A 21,653-nucleotide genomic window follows, 5' to 3' on the forward strand; every position below is an offset into this window, starting at 1 on the left:
GGGAGGATGTGGTAGCTTATCTCCCTGCTACAAGGCACCTACTCAGCCAGAGTCACAGCTCCCCACTGCCTTGCCTTCCCTCAAATCAGAGCGACGCCTAGTTAGAAGCTGTTGTTCAAAGCCATATTGTGTTGGACCACAAGCAACATTTCAAAACCTTAGTTTGCTGCTGCAAAGTTAGCTGTGGGAGTTTGCACCATACAGCTGCTACTCTGCAACAAGAAATGAATTGCCAGCGCTCCCAAGTATCGCGCTTTTGCTAAAATGCATCCAAATGGAAGCAAGTCTTTGGCCAAGGCAGACTGCGAGGAACTGGAGGAAGCGGTTCCTCCTGTAGCACTTCCAAAGTTTTCTGTAGAAAGAGTGACAGAGGGACTAGCATCCACCTCCTCTTTTGTTCTGAAGTGCTATGTTCAGTGCAGAGCAGGAACATCTCAATCTGCAAAGACTAATTCAAGTTGTTTGAAGACAGTCAAAACTTCAGTGTCCCAGCAGCAGATGGGACACAACCAGCAGCGTCTCACCAGTCGTCAACCTCTTGGTCAACTGGCTGGAGAAAACTGCAGACTCTGGAATACAACACTTTAAAGCACTTCGTAGGGCTTTTTCCTTTGGGAGGTTGGGGAAAAGGTTCCTCTTATGTTCAAAAATCCCCGACAGCAGGATATTAAAGCTGGATTAATTCAGAAACTGAGTAGCTTAGCCTAGCAAGCAGTGGCAAGGCAGTGTCTGGACTTTCCTGCTCCTGCACACACAGGACGGACCAGCTGGCTCCAGCTGACCTGGCCAGATACCTGACAGTGAACAACAAGAAAGCGCAGCAAGCAAACAGAACAGAATTCCCATCTGTGTGTGCCTGATTGAAAACCTGATGGATTAAAAGGTGACCAAAACTGGAAAGGGGAAACACTGAAGAAGGGAGTCAAAAAGGACATATGCTTCACAAAGAAAAGAGTATCAGCAGACTGAAAAATTTCTCTCTCTCCATTTTGCTTGATAATAATATTCCTCCCTGTGAAAGAGGGGAGATGCTGCCAGGAGAATTTTTGACCATGCATCCAGAAGAAAAATAACTCGAAAGCCACCAGGGCTGCTCTGTGCTTGGTCCCAGTCCAGTCCAGCCCACCGCACCTACCCCAGCTACGTGGACAGGGAAGGAGGATTGCGAGCCTTCCTGCACAACCATCACACTAAACTGGAGCTGGATATACAACTGGGAAGGCAGAATATTTCCAAGAAACTGGATTGGGCCCAAGAGCCCATTAGATTGAGTCAGACATGGAGAGACCCACGAGAGGAAACTGAGACGTTCATGTGTGCCAGCCTGGATTAAGATGAGCACAGGTCTACCTGTCTCCAACAGACCCTCCTGCTCCCCGCTGGATGCTCTGCTGAGCTCTCTGATCTATTGCAAGCTCTTCCTTTACTCCCTCTGCCACTGGGCCACCCGTTGAGCGCAGCAGAGGAAGGGTCAGCTCATGGAAGGGGGTTGGAAAGGCAATGAAAACTCTGCTAACAGAGAAGGGGGGGGAGGGGGGGAAAGCTCCCTCCACTTCATCCCCTCACACGTGCTGTTGTCTCAGGTCACCAACCACTCGATGGAGGCAGGGAAACCAGCTACCATGAAGGAAACAACTGCCCTTTCATGCCACAGACTTACAGCCCTCTCCCAGTGCTGAGACAGCTCAAATTTTAATTAAAGTGCAGGATCGTGCTTGTAGCAGAATAAAGAGGGTAAAAAAAAAAAAATCACTACGGCAAAATACAGTTTCTTTTTTGGGGCCCACTGTTTTATGAAACTCTGGCTAGTTTTGCCAACAGCTGGTCCACAACCTGCACAGTATTTCCAGAAGTGTTTCCAGTCCAATCTACTCAATTCAGCTAGAATAACTCGCTCATTTCGTAACGGCAGCTGGTTTGCAGCACTGCTGCTTTTAAAGGGGAGAAAAAGACTGGATCATTTTTAGGAATGCAAACAAAACCAAACAAACAAAAATAAAGATGCAAGCCTTGGTTCAGCTGTGATTTTAAATAAGAGAGTACTCTCAAACGTAATCCTACCAGGACAACAGCAGATTTTCCACGTGGGGATTTTCACCCTCTTAGAAGAAATTGCATTGGAACATCCTGAACAGCTTTCTGAAATACACACTACTGCCTGGAAACAAGGGATATGCGAGAGCTGCCACAGCCACCCTCCAGCTGATGACCCCTGCTTTCCTGGGATGGCTCCACTGAGGAATCCCAGATGTCCTTCACCTTCCTCCTGCATCCCACATCCTATCAACTGCACATTCTCACCGCTCCATGGCCCATCCCGATGTCCAGCTGGGGTGGGATGGCTGTGTGGATGTCCCCAAGGCCACAGTAGTGGTCCACCTGCTCCTGCAGCAACTGGGCTGGACCTCACCTCAGAGAGTGGCTCCCATCCCATAGTCTGGCTGGTGGCCCACAGACCACATGAAGCCAACGTCCGGATCACAACACATTTTAAAGAGCATCCAGCAGGGTATCACAGAGATGAGTGCTGGGCCAAGGAAAATCAGGAATGTTGGACGAGATGCAACGAGATGCAACAATAAATACTCATAGAAGGGGATGTGGGCAGAAAGTGTAACGGCAGAGCGCCCGGCTTGCTTGCGGCTCCAGCGCTCCACTCCCTACATCCTCGCAAAACAGGGACTATCTTTCTTCTGGCTCTTCCCACTCTCTGGTTGCACCCAGCAGAGAGCACGATGAGAAATGCAACCCCAGCCCAGCATGCTGCTGCAACAAGCGGGATGTGGATGGGACAGAGGAGCAGCCACCTCGCCAGCCAGCTGCTGGATGTCAGGAGAGAGGGCATGAACAGAAAAGATACTGTCTTTCCTCCTGGAGACATCACACATGCCAATAAAAAGTGAGAAAACCACAAACGTTCAGTAGCTTTTATTCCCAACAACAGGTGTTTCATTGCCTTAAACTTCTCCGCTGTGGCTGCACCTGTTCTGCCAGTCCAAGTACCAGTAACGGCAATAGGGGCAGGGCACGTAACGGCTCCCGCACCAAGGCAGGACCCCTCCTATCTGCTGTATGCTGATGGCACGCTCCAAACTGTAGAGTCATGGAAAACTGGATAGCAGGCTCTGCAAATCCTGACCCCGGCACAAAGTCAACAGAAAGTATCACGATGCCTCAAAGCTAACGCTGTTTCACTAAGACAGGAAAAAAAAAAAAAAAAACAAACCGAAACAAGCAGAGCAGCAGTCTAAATTTCCTACCCACACTTATAAGTTCTAGACCCCATTTAAAACAAAAATATTACAGTTCGGAAAGGTGCTTTATTTTCTGTAACCTCTAGCTGAATGCTTCCTCAGGGAGGGGATTGCATCTGCAGGAGAGCAGACAGGCTGCAGTGGTAACTCTGTCTTTGAAGCACACTGCAAACTTCCAGCTTTTCCAAGGAGGGCTGAAGAGAAAGCAAGAATATATTGGCCCCACTTACAAGCAGGGAATGTGCACCACGTCATCCACAAAACCAAAGTAGAGGGATAATCAAGGAGAGTTCAGTTTTACAGAATTAATGCACATGTTTAAGTAGGTATACAACAGCTTCTCAACATGCTTCAAGTGAGGCACACAGACACGTCAAGGACCCAAGCAGACTTAGGTGGCCCATGGAGGGAAAAAGTCTTTACCACAGAGTAAACCCCCTTGTTTTACAAGGCTGTAATTCACCCTTGAGATTAATACATTCTAAGGGGTTGCAGCAACTCAGAACCAGCCCCACCATTTCCATGCCAAACCTCCTGTTTTCAAATAAGCAAAATGTCAGATGGCATCAGGTCAGCCTCAAATGGGATTTCTCTTTCCCTGCCTTGACTGCTAGCCACTTACCCAGCTTACCTTGAAGGACATGTGGTACAGATCAACTGAGGTGAAGCCTGAAAGGACAGAGGTTACATTATTCCCTTCACAGATGGAAGGTTTGCACATACACACGGCGACCTTTGTGTTTTGCAGAACAGATGATTTCTTACTTGAAAAATACAGTTTGTGTCAGCCACCACGACCACTCGAAGAGAGGCTGCAGCGTGCTCTGGCAGATGAGAAATGAGGAACCACTGCTGGGTTTTGGAGCGATATCCCTGTTACAGAAACTCTCCCCAACTGGTTTTTGTCTTTTCTTGGCCGGCACGGGGGCAGCATTCCCAAACTTCGTACTTTTACTGACAAGTGAGGGGAATTAGTTTGTCCGTCATTTCCAGAAAAGTCCACCTCTTGCACCAAAATCTGATCTTTGTTACTGTCAGCGTCAGCCCCAGCTTCCAGCCCTGGCTAAATGCCACTACAGCTCACAACCGGGGTGAGCCCCATGTCTTTACAGGGATGGAAATTATAAGAAAAAATTAGGTAGCTACATCTCATAAAAAAAGATACCAGCCTGAGACTCTTCAATACCTTCCAAGCTACTTTTCCCCCTGTATTTTCCTGACCCTAGGGATTTCTAAGTGGTGCTCCAGCACCCACCAGTGCCCCACTGCCGGTTTGTGTTTTCAACTACATGTCTGACAACAAACGTGCACGTCTCCATGAAAAATTCAAAGGGGACACACGAGCGCTGAGAAAGCTCAGGAACATCTCCCCCCATTGCTTTCTAATCGCTAATGCCCATCCCAGGGACCCTGCAACAAGCACAGCGCAAGGCAGCCCCCTGGCACCGTGCGCCCCAGCACGTGCCACCACCGCCTGCCCCAGTGCCGCCCGGCCAGCCCCGACGGATGAAAGCCCATGTGGCCTTCGACAGAAGGGTTTTAGCGGAGGGATAAACAGATGTGTAGGAGATGCAGATACCAACAGCATTAAGTCGCACGATACCAAGATCCGGAGGCAGAAGAGGTGGAGAAACAAAGAGGTGACGGAAGCAGCAAAAGGAAGCACCGACGGGCTGCTGTGTCTCTCTTCCTGCAAATCTTCCCATTTCCCCACTCCTTCCTCTCCAAACCGTGTTAGTGGGCAATGTTCCCCTTCCTTGTCTTCCCTGGGAACCAGCCCTCCACAGCTCCAAAACCAGGATAATTAAACAAAACAAAAAACCCCTCCACAAACATCCCTCTAATTCTAAATAAATAAAAAAAAAGGAAAGAAAAAAAAAACAAAACAAAAGGGGGGGGGGGGGGCACCAACCCATTTAAAAAAAGTATACCTTTTATATGTTATGCTTTTAAAAGAACATTTATATACTACTAAACTGCAGCACTATTTTAAACATTCATTTTCTGCCACTAGCTCAGCTGTAACAACAGAAAGGAACTTCTTTTTCCTTTTCAAGCTCATATCTGGTAAAGAAATAAAAAAAAAAAAAAGCGCCAGGAAAAAAGGGAAACAAGTATTTCCAGGCTATGAGGGTTTTCTCCTGGGTTTTTTTCTCCCTTTTTTTTTAAGTACCATTAAAAAAAAAAAAAAAAAAAACAAACCAAAACAACAACCACCCAACCAACATTACTTTCATGATGCTGACCACAGTGTTTAAGCCAGCGAGGCCTCAATAAATATTTTTACAATGAAGCCTGCAAGAAAAGATAATACTTAAGACATTTATAGGACTTTTGTTTCTTTATAAATACATCATGAAAACTGAAAAGACAGTAATTATTATTTCTAGTGTAACTTTGCAAAAGTTAGGGAAAAGAGAACACATAACACATACCTTAACATTTTACTAAAAGGAGACTTTCCTGGGAGGATGCTCCCAGGAGCTCCCACTCTCCTGACTTCGTTGAAGCAACATCAACAACAATAATCTAATTTACAGTCCAGACAAAAGGCATTTCCAAAGATGTGAAGGGAGGGAGAAGGGCATTTTAGTAGGGCATTACCAGTTTAATTCAGTCCAGTTACCTGTGATTTAACTCCTGACAGCTCATCCTCCACCAAACAACAGATGAGTTAACGGATGAGGGATGAGTGTGGATGCCTATATGTGCAAAAGCACCCTGAAACATCTTTAAATTGCAGCCAAAATGGATCGGATCACAGCAGGCACTATCCAGACCTTGCAAAAAAACCCAAAACTGCGACTGACAAGCATGGTCATGCTGGGAACGGGAGCTCAGCCCGGGATGGGGGATGCTCCAGCCCAGAGGGTTTCCTTTGACTCCTCTGAACATGAGGAGCAAGAGAAGAAATGCATAAAGAATTGCAAGCATCCACTCCCAAACTGCCACTTGGGAGGAAGACAAATAAAAAGCCTTTCTCAGGCAGGGTTTTAAGGACTCCTGACTAATGGCAAATCGTTTGTCACTAGGACTCCAAAAAAGTGAGTCGGAGAGGACCACCCCTCAATGGGGAAAGGGTAGGGACCGGTTTCACTGTTTCCAGTTAGGTTCCTCCAACATGAGGAGCAAGAGGCACCGTGGGGAGGGAAGTGAGCAGAGTTTGTTGCAAATGCAGAAGGACCAACACAACCATCACAGCGGAATGACCTCCCTGGTGACGGAGATGCTGTGAGAGGGTCCCTGCCCACAGCGCCCATCATCCCTCTCCTCCCCTAGCAGGGAGGCACTCCTCTACTGAACTGTCAAGACTGACTTCAGGCTACCCTTCCCTGCAAACTGGAGATAAAAATCTGTAAAGATACGTAATCTATAAAAGAGCTGAGCTTCCCTGGCCCAGCTGCCGCTGACAAGCTCAGCAGCAGTGCCCATAAAAACACCCTGACACATTCCCTGTGCACACACGCACAAACAAAAACCCCACCAGGCTCAGCTGCATTTGTTCTGACAAGTGAGAAAACATTTACTGAAGTCAGAACAGACAATTTCTTCTAAAGAGAGAGAAAGGTAGAGAAAGCACAATTGGAGGAGGGGAAGAAGTAGGCAGGTTGCACGAGAAGTGATAAAAGAAAAAGGTTAATAAAAAAAACACAACAACAACAAAAAAAAACCCAACCACAAACCAAACCCACGTATCACTTGCTACTGGCCATGTTTCCCATTAGGGGAAACCTGTAAACACATGAGTGGTGTGCGAAGCAGGATGGATGCAGTGAAGAGGAGGAGGTGACCAACATGAGGTATGGAGAAGTCCTACACCTTGTAGGAGGTGCCTGATCCTGCAGCCTCCTGGACCTGGAGGCTGATACCCACCAAGCCACTGAAGAGAATAAAGCTGCCCCAATGGCTGGTGGCGGCCTAGCACAGAGTAAGGATGACATTTTAGAGCTGCTGTAAGAACGGTTTACCTTTCTGGGGAAAATTTCACCAGCTATAAAGAGCTCCGGGACATCAATCACATTCCGCTCTTCATGGAAAGCCTCTAAAGGACCAGAGCTGCTCGCATAACCCATTCTTCGAGTGATACCTTAACCTGCAGCACTAAGAGAGCTGTTACCAACTGGGTGGCACCACAAAAAGGTTAAAAAAAAAACCTTCAGGAAAGCACGCAATGGCAAACTTCACCTGCGGTCATGTGCAACCTGTCCCTGCAGACAGGGTGGCATCGGTTCCTGCCCTGTTCTTCCTTTCCAGGATTTTTTGCTACCCAGTAAAGAGCTGGATTTTTGCCTTCTACGAACTCATCCCTCAGAGACACATAGAAGATGTAAAACATCACCTTCCATTTAAAGAAAAATATCTTCCAGCCCTCAAGGAATGGGAAAAGAAATACAAAAAGCACAAAAACGCAACCGGTGTGCATTCTCACACCTGAAACCCCAGAAAGCAAATAAAACCAGCCCAGTTATATTTGTCATTGTTTGCTTTCAATTCCCAGTATCTAAAGCCAAGTCTGAAGGTTTTAGCAGGAGGGAGGGTGAGAACAGGACAATGAACTCATCACTTCTAACATACTGGAAATAATCTGCTCCTCGGACCTGCCCGTCCAGCGTGGTGATGGAAGGGAAGGAGCAGTAGTATTTCACACTCCCAGGTCCACGTTCTACATCCATAATCAGCTCTCCAGTACTGCCACATGCTTCAGGAGAAGATCCAAGCAGATTTATAGGAGGCTGATTCTGGATTACAAGTCCCCAAGGAAATTTTCCTCCCAACACCCACAAGCCAGAGGCTGATTTATACCCAACATGTAATAGACTATATTCCTTAGAGACAACTCCTTGTCTTCAGCCCCGCTGCCATTGCTGCAACTGGAGGCTTGGTTTGTTTTAACAGTTGTAGAGTTTATAAATACTGAAAGCAGCACTCAATTTAGGCTGGAGACAGCTAAACTAGCTTAGACCAACAGGACGCCAAGCGGTGAGGAACAGTAATGAGATGATGACACATTCATAACCTGAGGCTTTCATTAAAAACTTGCAGCCCAAGAAGGCTCGTCCCTTCAGAGCAGAAACGTTCAGCTCTCCTAATTGCTCAAAGAGCAAATTTTTGCACTAAGCAGCGAAACCTGGGGAGAGGTCCTGAAGAACACATGTATCTGTTAGGCAGAAACTGGGGAAGTATGAACCAGAGGGGTGTAAATAAGGTGGCGCACAACCCATTTCAGATGTCGCTGGGGGCTTCGGTGTGCACCCACACAGAGAGGAGCCGCTAACAGTGGTACCAGCACAAAGTCAGGAGCCCTTGGTACGCAGATTCAAGAAAAAGCAGGACCCCCGAACAGAGGTTGTTGGATGCCAAAATTCCCTGGACAGAGCTTTCTTCATCCACAACCACACCACAGTCTCTTTTCCAGTTTTTAATTATTTCTAAAGGCGTAACACGCTACTCTGAGCAAAGCCACAGCACATACACCAACTGACTGCAAAACTCGGCATTTGCAACATCATCTGTGCTTGAGGTGAAGCCATCTAGATGGTACATTATTAAAATAATAACTGTAGGTATCTACCTCCCAGCACAGGACCGTTGAGATGAACTAGAGGTCCACATACAAATGCTTGTCTTTGCGGATCAGGGACTTCTACCTTGTGCAAACACCACCAAGGGCCTGAGCATCACTGCCATAGAGCACATCTCTCTGCTCCGGTCATCATCTGTGCGTGCGAGTAACAGCACTTCCACATCCCACTGGGGTGGTACTCTCAGATTATCATCCTCAAGATATATGAAAGTGAAGTTGGCAGGGATATTGCAGAAGACAGTCCTTTACAGAGGTGATATGATACTGCTGTTCCTGCCTCTGCAACCGTTGCTGATGCTGGTGAGCATCTCAAGGGCACAGGCACCTCCAGACTATGATCCACCCAAATATAGGTGATGGAAGGCACCAGAATTTAGAGTCTCCAAAACCTTGAGAATGAAGCTCTGCCAAAGCACAAGTCTAACTTTTATAGCTGTTCAAAATCAGATCTAACTGTCCAGTAAGTAGGGAAGATCCATTTATCTATCCAGCTCGAAAAGCATCTGCTGGTCAAAGAAGCAGCGATCAAACAAAGAAATGGTGCCAGCTACGTTTTTCAGTGCACAAGCCAGCGCCACATTCCTGCGAGTGCCAGCATCCTAATGAAAACAAACCCCAAAACACAAAAAAAAGAGGCAAAAGCACAAAACCCCACCTTTCTTTCCCCCACAATTCTGCACCATGACCATGTGCCACAAACAGAAATCTGTTTGGGGTTGGGTTTTTCTCCCCTTTGCCACCCTGCAAAATGTAAACCCTTTTGTTTGGGTCTGAAAAAAGAGAAAAGTAACGCCAACCACTCTTCAAATTACATTTTGGTTTCATGAGGTTTTGTGGAGAGGGGGGGTTGTTTGTTTTTTTGTTTTGTTTTGTTGAAGTTTAACAGCACAAACCAAAACAAGCAGCTGCTCTCTCCAGAACGGTCTCCTGATTCTTCTCAACACAAGAAGATGAGCAGAGAAGGTCAAACATCCCAGCTCTCAAAATCACTGTTGCAAATGGGACATTCTAGGCAAAAAACAGCCCAAAAAGGAAAAACCAACAACTTCTAATTCTACCTCATCTTCAGACCCTTCCCCTACACAGGGTTCATGGAGCCGGAAAAGAAAGGGAAGCTGGAACACAAATGCGCATACAGAAGTACATTTAAGAAAGCAAAGCACCAAAATTGATTAGAGTGATCCGCTGCTTTAATAAAGAGCCTAATGATGTCCAAATTATAGCAAAGCTCAATTGTGTAACCAAGGAGCCAAGATTTCATCCTTGATAAGGACATGGATTTCTGTCTCACAGGAGAAGCCTGCAGTTCACTAACAAAGATGACCTTTTATATTATACCCTTCCAGGCCACAATTAGCTGGAGAAATAATGTACTAACTTGGCAACATGAGTTTTTGTACACTGCAGTAATTTTTAGCAGAATCTTGCCAAGACCATTACCATCTTCTAACAAGACAAAAAAAAAATATATACAAATACAAAACCCAGTGCTCTCCAGACCCAAATTACTTTCCACAATTCAATGCAGTTTTAATTAAGATTATTAAATTACAGCAAAAATGATTAAGATGATATCCCGCAGCAAACCACTAAAGGTATAACACCTTAATCCAGAAGAAGCTGGCATACACATATCCATGATAAAGTATTCATGAAAAGCTAGAATTTTACACATGAACCAATTTTACATCACTCAAACAATACCTTGGGAGATATTTGTCACAAGTAAAAAAACAGTGACATCCATCAACAGAGCACAGTTTTTCTGAGACTACACAGAAAGAAATCTACACAGAAAAAAATTGAAAAGGCTACAATTACTTTGACAATGTTTCTACAGCTCAAAGGAATTTGGGGGTTGAAATAAATGGTTTCCTTCTCCTTCCCAGGGCTCCCAAAATCAATTTTATACGTTTTTTTTTTTTTTGAAGCAGAAGTTAGATCAGAAATGCATGTGAAATCAGGTCACTGCAATAATCATGTATGTGGTACATTTCCACTGTTGCCTATTAACTATGAGGTTTAAATGAATGAGGAAAGTCTCAGATCCATATTTCACCAGTGGAAATTATTAATATAAACATAGCGCAGCTCAGGTTTTAACCTTACCATCCAAATGGGCCTTCTCTCTCCTTCAGAGAAGGGTAAAAGGTATTAAATTAACTGGCAGGGTTTAAAAAGCAGCTACATGGAGGCATGTATCCCATTAAGACTTGGGAAAGGATGCTGAGATGGGAGCCCTGGGCTTCAGGTAGCTTCTCGTGGTGCTTCAGCACCGGATAAATTCAAGCCTGTGATCTTCAAGGAGCGATAGCTTCAGTGTATTTAAAAAAAAAAAGAAAAAAAAAAAAAAAAAAGCTGTGCCACTGTGATGGAAAAAAAAAAAGTTACAATCCAGCTATTTCTAGGTGCAATCTTCTGGAAACCCTCTGCAGGGACAGAGGCAGATGACAGAAAATGGTAAGGGAGATTTGCAAAGAGGAGGAATGAGCGACACAGCTCTGGCCAGTGCCTCTCCCAGCCCATGCCCGGAGAATGGGACAGGACAGGGACAGGGCTGGAATGTGGCCATACTGCTTGGGTGGGAGGAGATCTGAAGGGCATAGCACCCGTTGTGCTGTGCCATGCCACTTGGCCACGGACTGTTTTATTCAGGAGTACAGAGGTAAATCCAAATTGTCTTAAAAGTTGTGTCTAGATACACGGGAAGGTACCGAGTAATCAAGCTGTGCCTTGCTCTGGACCTCTGTGACTCCACCGAGACTGACTCATACCAGGGGCTTTTGCAGAGGTAACTACATGGGAAAAAAGTCCCGCAACACAGATCCATCCCCAAAATGCTGCTACACTTGCCATCTGGGACTCCTTCAGAGCCGTTTGCTTGTTCACACTAGCTGTTAGGTCTCAAAATAGGAAAAAGACCAAACAACTCAAAACACCCACAAAACTAAAAAACAAGAAGAAAAGAAATTGGCATGTTGCGATACATGGCCATACTAGGGAGCTACTAACAGCCCACAGAGTCACCCAACCCCTCGGGCATTCAGGACACAAACCCCCTGAAGAGCTCTTTAAGGACAAGTGCATTAGGGAAACCTGGAGATTTGTTGATTTTATACATATATATATATGTGTATATATATATATATATAACACTGTGAATGCCCGGTTAACAGCTAGCTTCCCTCCCAGCAGTAATTAGCTGGATCTGACAAGAGGCAAGACCCAGTCCAGGTGAGAGGTTAACTTTGTATTTTTCTTTAATAGACAAAGAAAAGTCTAAATGGAGAAAGATAAAATTCCAACATAATCCTCCACCGAGGCTGCTATGAAATAACTCTTTTGTTTAATTATTATGAGTTGGATCGGCAAACACTAGATCCCGATGGACAGAGAGCAGCTGTTACTATAACAGAAAGACATTCATCTTCCCTTCTTGGGACCCTGAAACTCTATCAACAATGCCTGTAAAACGACCCTCTGCTCCCCGCCCCCCCTCTGAATTTTCGCCTGGTTTTCATATTCAGACCTATTTTTAGCCGACTTTATCTTGCCATACCACACTTCAAAGTTTTGCACGTTAGCTGGTTTGAAATCATTCCCGTGCACAAAAAGCATCAGGGACAGCAACCGGGCGATCCTGGAGCGCAGGCTGCAAGAATGCGCGTCCCTCACTCGGGGTTTCTTCTTTCATCAGCAATTCATTGAGAAGGAGCCTATAGACACAGTTACACAGCCAGATACACTTGCATCTCACTTATCTAAAAGGGTAGGAGTGATCTCATTTACCTTTGGGGCTTATGGTTACCTTGGAAGGGCTTGTTTTAGCTGTTATTTACATAATAAATAGCCAATCTGTACAGGATTGCATGGGAAAGGAAATTCTATTACCAATAAAAAAAAAGAAAAAAAGGTTTCTCATGTTTGCTTTTAGCAGCGCTAACGCTGTCCTATTAGACGATAGCAGAAGCTATCTATGGAAAATTATCTATAGCCATAAAAATTATCTGTAAAACACTTCCGCAGTTATCTCAGGTACAATATAAATGTTAAAATACCCCCTAGGAACAGGCGCATCAAGCCAAACCCTCTCCTGATGCAAACAGGCGACAGCCACGGGGACGTGCACTTGCAGGAATGGTACATTCAATAGCTTGGGGTTGGGGTTTTTTGTTTGTTTCCCTTTTTTTTTTTTTCTTTTTTGCATCCACCACCTTCAAAATTCAGGCTGAATGAGCTTTATGCCACCGAGCTGCACCCACAAGGGGAACTGCCCAGCAACAGCAAGTGCGCGTACCAGAAACACTCCATCAGGCTTTGCTTTCCTTTATCGCCTGTGTAACAAAACCTGGAAACGGAGAACGGAGGGCCAGCACTTTGCTTCAGTCTCTAAAAGGTGGCTAAAATCTACAGGGGAATTTCTTGCTATGATGAAGCACACTGAGCCTGCCCTTTCTACAGGCCCTGCTTCAGGCTTTCACTTAAAAAAAGATGCTCCAGGAGCCTGAGGAAGGGACTAAACAGCGAGACAGTAAAACAGCGATCAGCTCATCTCCACGAGTTTTGGGGTTAAGGTTTTCTTCTTGTTTGTTTTGCGTTGTTTTTTTTTTAAGAGCATTTGTCTTTGAAATGTTTCAAAGGAAGCCAAGGAGCATGGATGAGGCGGCTCTGCGGCAGGGCATACCCCATGAAAGCATCCCCACCCAAGGGTCCACGTGCAGCATTCCAGCTGGAGAGGCTACAGCTCCAGTATTATCACCAGAGTCGGGCACTCGTACCTGTACACCACGCCTGTCAGCGGGCAAAGGCAGCATCCTGGCAAGGCAGCGCCAAGCATCAAATGCACCATCCTCCTCCTCTCCTTTGGGTTGTGCTAAGCTTTATCTCGCGTGCATCCCAGGCTTCCTACATAAACAGGAGTTTCACAGCAGGGAATAGTTTCAGGTATGTCACCTACCGCCACCACCCCAAACTGGCTTTTCAGGAACCCAGCAGGTGAGCTGAGCCTTAGTCAGTGCAACTGCAATAGGTATCTGGGAAAAAGCCTTGCCCCAGGCATAGGAATATGCTTTAGCAGAGACTCTCTTACAAAAATAAAAGTGCCTGGTAAGTTGTGGGTGCATGTGAAAGCAAAGGATTCCAAGTTCAAACTTCTGTGCACCCGAGAGCTACTCAATAGCCACTGAGCTGTAAGGGGATACTCCCACCATGAAAACCAAGGACAACCGAATTTCTCAGCCTGCACATATATAGGGAAATTAGCATTCTTAACCCATTAATTACTCTCAGGAACTAAAGTGGCAATACAAATCCTGCTGTGTTTCAGTTATCATACTGGGGAAAGAAAATTAAAGACTTGGAGAAACAAGTGAGCCACGCAGTCCACACAGTAGCCCTGGTCCTGGCAAGTTTACCCTTGGCTACCACCAAGACAACCACAAAGCTGCACTTTGCTGAGCAACCGCATCTCAAGTCAACCATATTTTCTCTCTGCTGAGCACAGAGGCTTCTGCAAATCCACCTGGTAGCGTACAGGTCTGAAGCAAAGCAAATGCCTATGCACGCCTGAGTGCCTACCAACTTCACAGGCTCTTCCAAGACCAGCACCATAGCCTCCCAACAACTTCAAGAGTGTAAAGCTCAGCTTGCTGCCTCAGAAAAAGGACTGAACACCGACTGCGCAAAGTTTAAATGTCCTCCTTTCCCAGAAAAATAAAAGCATTGATGGCAAACGGAGTGACTGGAAGGGTGAGTTTGCAGACAGCTCAGCCAAACTCTGACAACAGCCACAAGTCTGCAGAAGCAAGCCAGAGACTGCAAAACATGAGAACGGCACAAAGATGCCTTAAAAAGCCTGAAATACCCTCATCTTATGAAATGCTTTTGAGAAGTCACCAAAAAGAGAAAGCTTGATCGAACATTTCTTCACTTCAGACCCACGGTTACATTCCTCCTTCCCCAGGAATTCCAAACTGCCTGCAGAGGTGAATTATGTATAAATACAGTATTCCTAAAAGCCAAATTTAAAAAGTTGCACACATTACACAGGGCTTTTCAAATAGATAATGTCAGAGGAAAGAAGGGTTAGCTGCCTAGATTGACCATTTGATAGATCAGGCACAAATGGAGCTAACTTTATCCCTCTCATCCACTCAAAGGCTTATAATCTCACACCTCTGAGCAATAAATTAGGAAGAAGCATTACATTAGCACTACGGGCACCAGATAGAAAATTTAAACTTCTGCTACCAGTTAGAAAACAAGTTCTATAATGGGAAAATCTTTAAATAAAATAAAATTTAAAAAGAAGGTAGAGACAGTCACAGTACCTAAAACACTACAGGGCAGCATCAGCCCCCGCAGACTTCTTAAAATGACAACTTTTGCAGCTGTGGTTTGGGGCTCATTCAGTACAGGCCTGAGATTTTTGCATTGGTCTGGAAAGTGCCAGAGACACTCTCATCTCTCCCAGTTTTTGTTTATATCTCCATAAAACTGACATCAATACATTCCATTTCCAGCTTTACTGGAGGAGGTTTAACACACCCCCTCTGCTCCCATGAGCCCCTTTTTCTTCTTCCCTCATCACACAAGGGTGCATATTAGACATGAAGAGTCGAGTTCAAAACCCAGGTCTAATCTGCATGAGTATCCACTTAGATGAAAATTAATGTAGCTCAAACTGTAAAGTGCTGCATCTTTTTGTGAATGCATTTTATTCTCTTTAAATAGAGGAGGAGAACTTCTGTACAGATCTATTAGTATGAGACTGAGACAGGAGAAAGAAAACAAAATGATTCCTCTGGTTTCCTAAAGTTATCAGGACATTCCATTTTTCCCAGAAAATTTAATTCCAGGCAGACAAAAAAGGGTAATGTGGCAGTCAAAGCCCAGCCACGGACCCAAGAGGATGGGGAGCGGCATTCTTGCCCTGCCACTGACTCCCAAGATCTCAGAGAAGTCACTCCCACCATAGAAGAGGTGGGAACACCTTGTAAATTGCATCCCATAAATCCTGCACTATAGCAACAGGATGCAAACGTCCACCAATACAAGTTTTACTTCTAACAGCTCTGGTGCAAACATTTTAACAGGTTCGTTTCAGCTCCCCAACACACCCCTCCTTCCCAAACCCATCGAGGAGCCAAAAAATGGTTCTTCAAGTCCTGGCTGCCCCCTGGCCAGCACCCACCACCAGGCAGCCCTGCCTGCACCTAGCCCTGTGCCCTCCTCCCAGCAGCCTCCTGCCTGCACAGCTCCCCTAAGATCCGAAACCGAATCTGCGATGAAATGGCACACCAAGCTGGAAATTGCAGAATTATTAATGAGAAACACCTAATTCGCATCTTCCTCCAGCTGAGCACAAACAGGCTCCCTCCTTCCGCTGTGTCTCTTTTATATTTAAATATACAAACCTGTGTGCATGAGCCAGCCCCTGCTCACAGGCAACCCAATGTAAGAGGAAAGGATCTTCTCTAAAAGCAAAACCACACCAACCACCTCCAAAGTCACCAAAAGGGGAAAAAAAAAAAAAAAAAAGAATAACGCAACAATAATAATAACAAAAATCCCATAAGGTGGCCAGAACACGCTACCAGGTTAAAGCTTGATTTTAGCCAATACAGCAACACTTCCCCATACAGCTTACTTTTTTAGTATAGGTACAAAATATTTGGTGTGACCTTGGGTGAGCCACTTCACGATGTAGCAGGGAGCACTTGCAGACAGCCCCATTTTCTGGCGCTTGGCCCCTCTGCTTAGTGCTTTTGGGACAGGGTCTTTTTCTCTACACAAACAGCACTTTGCAAAAGAAGAACTGCATTTTTCAAGGCACCTAGACAGCAGTAACGTATTTTTCTTAAGTAGCATGATGGACCAATGCCACATGCAATAACACAATCAGAGCTACAGGACTCAAATACTGGCAGAGTAAGAGGCACTTGCGTGCTAGAGGGAAGCATGTTATTATTTTACAGTGTACACTGACAATTGCTGCTCTTAACTTTTAGTTTGAATCAAAGCTATACCGTAGTAAGGGAGAAAGATGACAGAGAGAAAAGAACATGAAATTGGTGAAAAAGACCAACGGTTATATTCAAATCTAAGCATAAAATGTGCTGGGTCTGCAAAATGCAGGCAGAGCATTTCATCTTTAATTTACTTCTCTGCCCCTCTGACTTCAGTAGTTCCAAGAAAACTTACAAGGAAGATGGGTGTGATTTATATTTTTTTGATACACCTTAGAGGAACAAATGACTAAAGAGATACAAAATTATTCCAGAATGAAGTAATAATGAAGCAAAGAGATTAGACATTAGTTGACCCTCAATGGTTAATAGAGGGGAAAGGCAGGAGAGAGGAGAGCTTACACTGGTGAATGCTGCGGCCACAAACACCTCTCTTAAACACATCCAATTTCACTGATGTGAAAATCTCCACATGAAGGAACAGGCGAAAAAGAGCTTAAGTGGGAACAGGGTGCAGAATGCCAAGTGCTACACTGAATAATTCAGATCCAGGCAGTGCTATTGGCCAGGCAAGAAAATCACACCCCCCTGCTAGTTTTAAAATCAAAGGCCAAGGAGGGATAAAAGGGAAAGACAACACCTTTTTAAAACAGAGATTACGGTCTGCAGTTCCCATTTCCCAACTTCCCACAATGTTTTGTTACAGGGAGAGCGCCGGAGCCGGGGTACCGCAGGGTACCGCGGTAGTGCCAAGGCACAGCACCACGCTGCCCGCATCTGACCTGGGAACCTGGAAAACGCTGTGTCAAAGGAGTGGTGTCAAAAAACGTGGCAGCAAGAGACGACCAACTCTGAGGCAGGTACCAGCCAACCCTGACTTCACCAGAGTTGCCTTTGCAACTTTTTCAGTGCATAAGCAGTTCTCCAGTTGCCAAAACTGAAGGTAAGACCCCACGAGCGCTCTCTCTTGGGTCTAGACTCCTACTGAACTCACCCGAGTTGTCTCCCTGCCTTCAGCCATCCCAAAGGACAGCAACGCTTCTTCAGCCGTGGCTGATGGGGCTGGGTACACAGGTTTCCAGGCGAGGGGTGGGTGGCGTGGTGAGAAGCCAGCTGTGCCCCCGGCGCTGGGTGCAGTGCTGCCGGCAGAAGGGGCGTCCAGCATCACCTTGCTTCGGCCACACAGCCAGAAACAGGGGGGTCATCAAGTTGCTTCTGCAACTTTTAGACTACAGCTACTACATTAAGCTCGAAATAACCATCCTGGGTGTGTTTGGTAGAACAGTGTTGTATTTTATGGGGCTTGAAAGATGCAGCACTAGTAAAATCACATTAAATTCTGACTATTCTAGTGCAGCTCCACATGGTCACCTACTATTAACGTTAAATTTTAGAAATGCTTCTAACAGTAGGCTTTGAAACATGACAGCCAAAACACCTTCCACTGCAAGGCCTAAAAGTGGAGTAACTTTGATATCCATTAGTTTTAATTTAAAGGTGTCCTGGCTTTCTAGGAACAGGGACCATGCAGACAGAGCACACAAGTAAGTGCCCAGCCTCAAACTATCTCTTCCATCCACCTCCTTCTCTCTTGATTTATCAAGATAAACATCCCTTGGTTCCTTTTATACCTGCAATACTTCTGCAGAGGAACCCACCATGCAGACAGGCATGACGCAAATCACAGCAGCAGGATTCCCAGGCTGGTCCAGCCATCCTGTTACCAACACTCCAAAAGCCACCCCCTCTTCCTTCTCAACCTGTGTGCCCACCCTGCTTCCTAAAACCAGTACAGCCAGGAAACCCCTCCAAGTTGATCTGCAAAGCGAGGAGTGCCTGCATGGTGGGGAGTGGGGGCGGGGGGAAATGGTGAGAAAGGAGAGAACAAAAACAAAACAAAAAAAAAAACGGAAGGAAAAAAAGTGAGGCTGGCCTGTTTCTTTCTTCTCTACCATCTATTCAGTGGCAGCAGGGGAGGTCTACAACTGTTGCGTCACATAAAGCACAAAAAACCTGACAAGCATGTTTTAGCTGATGGAGACCAGAGTGGACAGGAGGCTGGTGACAGCTCGAATACGGGGAGTTAAGAGACCTCCGCTTTAATTGGCTGCTTCTTACTATCTCATCAAGCAAGCAGGAGCCTTACAGCCTGGATGGGCTGCTCAAAGGCACAAGAACTGGCAGAAATCTCAGTGTTTAAATACTTCAGTTAACTACCCAGGCTCAGGTTAGACCCTCACTCCAGCCCGGGGAGACTGAAGTTTTAACCCTGCCCAAGCCACAAAAGCATAGACCAGAGGGAAGATGCAGAAGATGCTTGGAAATGGAGCAGGGGGAGAAGAGCGGAGTTAAACCACAGGCTGTGCAGGACCTGGAGAGGTGTTTATAAATAATGCCACTAAAAATAATACACTCTGCAACTTGCACCTCTAACATAGCATTTTCTTCTCCACAGAACTGTGACAATGGTGATCTCAGCGGTATAATTATCTAGATTTGATGACAGATTAAAAAAATATATATCCCAAACACCTGTTCAAGAGTTTTGTGTTTTTAAAGGCCATTGCCATTAACCTTGGGCCATGCACTTCATTGTGTTTAATTAGCAAGCTAATGAAGCCAGTTTTATTCCCTTTCTCAAGCACAAGAGGATAAATACAAGACGGTGAAAGAGGAGACCAGACCCATTTGCAGCACAGCTCATTGCTGCATGGCATTACTTAAACTTGCACCAAAATAAAAGTAATGTAATGGCTCGGGAAAACGTGTTAGCAATGCATTCTGCAAGACAAATCCTTTTACACCTTCTGTATTTTCTAAAGCTCATAGATTAAAACATGATTTCTGAACATTTGGCCTGAAGAAAATTTGCAAACAAAGGGCTAAAAATGAACATAATGTTTTCCTCAATGAATCCTCAGTATTCCAAAAATTAAGCATAACAGATTTTTTTTTTTTAAAGAATAGCAGCCTGTGCTCGCTTTGTTACAGCCAGCCAAGGTAGCGATGAGAAGCATCAACAATGGAGGTCAAGCGATTTTTGAAAAGCCCACCACTTTCGCAGAGTCCTAACATGTACACACACAAAAGACATACTTCAAGCAAAGCCCAGTGCTATGAATCCCAGCAACACACTGCAACTTTGGGTATTTGAGGTTGTTTTCTTTATTGGTTTGGACTGAACAGCTTTAGGAAAAACTGGACAATGAAGATCACATTGATAAATACTCATAAATATCGCCAGAAAGGCTTTAAAGGAGAGGGAGGGATTTACAGAATTCCTAACGCACTGATTGAATGATTCAAGAGGACCCTTCCAAATAAGCAGAATTATATTAATTTTCTGGCGTTTATTGTATTAATGGGGGCGGGGGGGGGGGGGGGGGGGGGTAAGTCAGCATAGGTATGCCCTATCAGATTATCCTTTCCATAACATGATACGTTTAACAAGCTTTCAGCGTTTGTTTTTTGGTTTTGTTTTTTTTTTTGTAAAGCAATTGCTTTTTTCCTCCAACTTAGATTTCTGCCACTATATGCACACAGCCATAGGATCGGGTTAAAAAACAATACCAACCCACCACCAAGCCAACCCCATCCCCAAAACAAAACCCAAAACCCCCGGAAGCCATCTCTTTTATTGAATCACCCGAGATAAAAGGATTCCAAGATAGATGGAAAGAAAATACATTGACCATAAATCTCCTTTATGCACATAATAGAATTTTCCAGCCAAGAGAGCTGTTGTGATGATAGCAACGCCGAGCACCACGAATGTTGACGGCACATACAGAGCCCCAGACACACACCACCCCCCCACCCTCCTTCCAAAATACCTGCTCCCCCTCAGCACTGCTATGTAAATACAAGCCCGCACAACCCCCTTCCCAACACATGGAAACAAAGCTGCGTACAAGTGTCCCAGCCATCAGATCAAAAAGCCTAAGCTGGCTTTGCTCACCATCAATTTCTTTTTTTTTAATTATCGTTTCTTATTGCCCGCTCCCCTTTCATCGCCGCCCCCCCCCCCCTCCCCCCGCGACCCGGCCTCACGCTTGCGGTGTGACTTAAAAAATAATAAAAATAACGAAGCGATGGCACTGTTGATGATGCCAAAGGCAGGCGGTGGCAGTGCATATTTAATGGGCACTCGGAACAAAGGAAGCCCGGCTGCAGGAGCGCCCCGGGGCCGGCTCCGCCGCCCGCTCCCCCCACCGGGCAGCCCCTTCCCCGGGGCGGGGGGACACACACCCCCGCGGGGAACCCCCCCCGCCCCCCCCCCCCTTCCCCCCGCTTTGCAATACAATGAAGCCGCGATGGCCGAGCCGACGGGGACTCCCCGGGCTGCCCATCGCCAAGCGGGGAGCGGGCTCGGCTGCAGCATCGCTGCCTCCCACACCCTGCCCCCGGGAAGCTCCGCGGCTACAACAAGGCCGCCCCCCCCCCCCCCCCGGGCCGTCCTCCCCCCTTCCCCGAGCTGGGAAATGGAGGGAACGTAACAAGTTACAGCCCAGCGCCGGGGCGGCGGGCTTAGCCCCCCGCAGGGGGGAGTCAAGGGGGTCTTGGTGACCAAGCGAGTGGGGGGGCAACACCGCTGCCGCCCCGTACACCCAGCAATAATAAAAAGGAATTGGGGGGGGAGGGGGAGAATAATATTAATTAAAAAAGAAAAACAAGGAGGGAAAGTGGGGAGCGTGGGGATTTCGAGTGTGCCCGCGTTTTCAGTGCTGGAGAGGGGCACAGGAGCTCTGACACGCACTCCGAGGGCTGCGGGATGGGGCACCCCACGGCGAGCCCCCGCCCACGCAGCGCTGCCCGGTGCCCCCGGCCGTGCCCGGGCTCCCGGGTAAC

The 21,653-nt window shown here is 46.1% G+C and overlaps 1 protein-coding gene across 1 annotated transcript in view; it reads right to left on the bottom strand.

Annotated features, from left to right (window-relative positions):
* The window catches only part of ACVR2B (activin A receptor type 2B), a 108,791-nt gene that overhangs the window by 85,797 nt on the left and 1,341 nt on the right, over positions 1-21,653 (bottom strand). The window lies entirely within an intron of this gene.

This window comes from Falco punctatus (assembly GCF_963210335.1).
Source record: "Falco punctatus genome assembly, chromosome: 4".
Taxonomy (NCBI): domain Eukaryota; kingdom Metazoa; phylum Chordata; class Aves; order Falconiformes; family Falconidae; genus Falco; species Falco punctatus.